The 2,732-nt window shown below is 35.8% G+C and overlaps 1 non-coding gene across 1 annotated transcript; it reads right to left on the bottom strand.

Moving 5' to 3' along the window:
• Positions 1–2,300: 2,300 nt before the first annotated feature.
• On the bottom strand, positions 2,301–2,409 carry LOC118151842 (U6 spliceosomal RNA). Its single transcript, XR_004740247.2, has one exon. It is a non-coding gene; the product is annotated as a U6 spliceosomal RNA (small nuclear RNA).
• Between the last annotated feature and the right edge of the window lie 323 nt (positions 2,410–2,732).

A 2,732-nucleotide genomic window follows, 5' to 3' on the forward strand; every position in this document is an offset into this window, starting at 1 on the left:
AAAAACCTACTTTCAAATATCTTTTTATACTTAACTTTTTATTTCAGAATTAGAAACATTTTCAAGTAAAGAGTTCCAAGTCCATTCTATGTCACAATGATAGTCATTTCATTTAGTGATTCTACTGCCAAAATTTTTTTGTTTGGCTTTTAATGTACATACTGAGTAATATACAAGCAATTATTGTATTGAGAATATGAACAAAACCTTGAATTATAATTATAGACAAAAGGCACAAACATTTAAAAATTATATATTTCTATATCTTAAAGTATTTATACACCCAATAATATGTTATGTATGTACACTGACGAAAATAAAGTTGAATGTATAATTATAGATATGGGTATCTATTTATCACTTACAAACCCTACTGTAATGGACTGAATTATCATGTCCTTCTCAAAATACATATCTTGAAACCTAATCCACAGTGAAATGGTATTTGATAGTGGGGATTTTGGAGATCATTAGGTTATGAGAGTAGAGTCTCTTTAATGGGATTAGTTCCCTTGTAAAAAGAAGCTAAATGACTCTGTTGCCCTCTCCTACCATGTGATGATACAATGCTATGTAGGTGCTCTGCAGCCCAGAAGAGGAGCTTCATGAGAACCCCATCATGGTGTGGTGAACTCAGACTTTCAGCCTCCAAACTTTGAAAAATATATTTCTGTTGTTTATAAGCCATCCGATCTATGACACTGTATTACAGTATTCCAAACTAAGACACCTACTGACAAAGCAGACAAAATGTAACAATCAGTTACTTAATTCAAACTACTTAATCAGTGTTTGAGAATGAGAAAGAAGATAACTCTTGGGCCTATTTTTAAAAACATATTTATTTAATCATATTATGACATAGGGTAAGCCTATGTCAATTTCCTGGCAAACATACTTGAACAAAATAGAAAAAATAGTTTTGTCCTCAAGGACTTGAATTTTACCAGAAGAAATTGACAGTGAATATACAAATAATAAGTAAATCATATCATCAATTTAAAATTTTCAAATATTGAAAAAAAATAAGTAGAGCAACTGAAGATTACCAGATTTTCTTTTTTTAGCCTGATACAGTAAAAACTTAAAAAGGCAAAGTGCTTATCAACTGATCCCCGGAAGTATTTTCACCAATAGTATCATTCTTAATTTTCAAAGCTCCTCTGATAGATAGATCCTTATCAGTAGTAATCATATAATTGAAAGACTGAAAATTGAATTGAATTTGAAAACAATGTGTTGAAGAACACTCAACTAGCAATGTCACTTTATGTAAAAAATGTGACTTTGTATGAGATGAAATTTTGTTAAACATTTTATTATAGATTTCTGATAGTTATTGAAAGTTTAGTATAAAATAAGTGATATCACATAATCAATTTAGAATACATAGTCTATGTATGGAAAAATACTTACCTTAAAAGTTCTATCGTGGCTGGGCTTGGTGGCTCACACCTATAATCTCAGCACTTTGGAAGTCTGAGGGTGGAGAATCACAAGGTCAGGAGTTCAAGACCAGCCTGGCCAAGAAGTTGAAACCTCATCTCTACTAAATTACAAAAATTAGCCAGGCATGGTGGCAGGCACCTATAATCCCAGCTACTCAGGAGGCTGAGGCAAAGAATTGTTTGAACCCTGGGGGAGGAGGTTGCCGTGAGCCAAAATTGCGCCAGTGCACTTCAGCCTGGGCCACACAGAAAGACTTGGTCTCAAAAAAAAAAAAAGTTCTATTATTCCGGCAAAGGAATCAAGACATATTTCTAGCCCCATTTACAGCTCAAATAGGCCCATTTGGGACGTCTCTTCAGAATGGAATAATGAAAGGAAAAATCTCAGTATAGATTTCCACTGTTTGCAGATGTGAGCAGCAAAATGGTGTTATCTTTCATAATTAGCGACAGCACAGGTTTCAAATGGTTGCCAGGTCACAGAAGGACACCTGTCTAGTGGTAGTAGCCATTGTCTTCTAGTCAACATGATTGTTTTGTGTCCACAGTGCAGAAGCTGCAGAGGTGGAGTTTTCTTCCCAAGTAAGATCTTGGCTGTGTGGTTTTGAGGAGGCATGCGGTGACAGAAGCCCATACACACTACTCTGTTCTTCCAGTCATTACTTAATGATTTAATGAATTACTTATTCAATAATGAATCCCCTTTTCACTTAAAGTAGATAGAGTACTTTTGATTATTTAGCAATCAACAACCTTGACTGACATAATGAATTTAAAGAGTAGGTGGCTTCCTGGCACTCTTTCCCCTATATCTGAAACTGAATTTTTTTCTCTTCTTTTATTTTTTATTTTTAAAATATGGAACGCTTCACGAATTTGGGTGTCATCCTTCACAGGGGCCATGCTAATCTTCTTTGTATTGTTCCAATTTTAGTATATGTGCTGCCAAGTGAGGTGGTTCATGCCTGTAGTCCCAGCACTTTGGGAGGCTGAGGCTGGCAGATCACCTGAGGTCAGGAGTTGGACACCAGCCTGACCAACATGGAGAAACCTCCTCTTTTTCTCTTCTTTAGGGTTCCCACTTGAGGTCAAAGCAGAGGTACTCTGAATTCGTTGTGCTTGTTTTTGCTTTGGAGGTTTTCTTTTGAAATGTATGTGTTTCTACTTACTTTAAGATTCTGCCAGTCTCCAAGGCATTCTGCTCTTCACTCTGCATCTGCCCTGCACATTACATGCAACTCTGCAGGACTCTTCTAATACAAACCAGTGTTACCCACTTTGTTC

The sequence above is a fragment of the Callithrix jacchus genome, chromosome 2 (genome assembly GCF_049354715.1).
Source record: "Callithrix jacchus isolate 240 chromosome 2, calJac240_pri, whole genome shotgun sequence".
NCBI classification, from domain to species: Eukaryota; Metazoa; Chordata; class Mammalia; order Primates; family Cebidae; genus Callithrix; species Callithrix jacchus.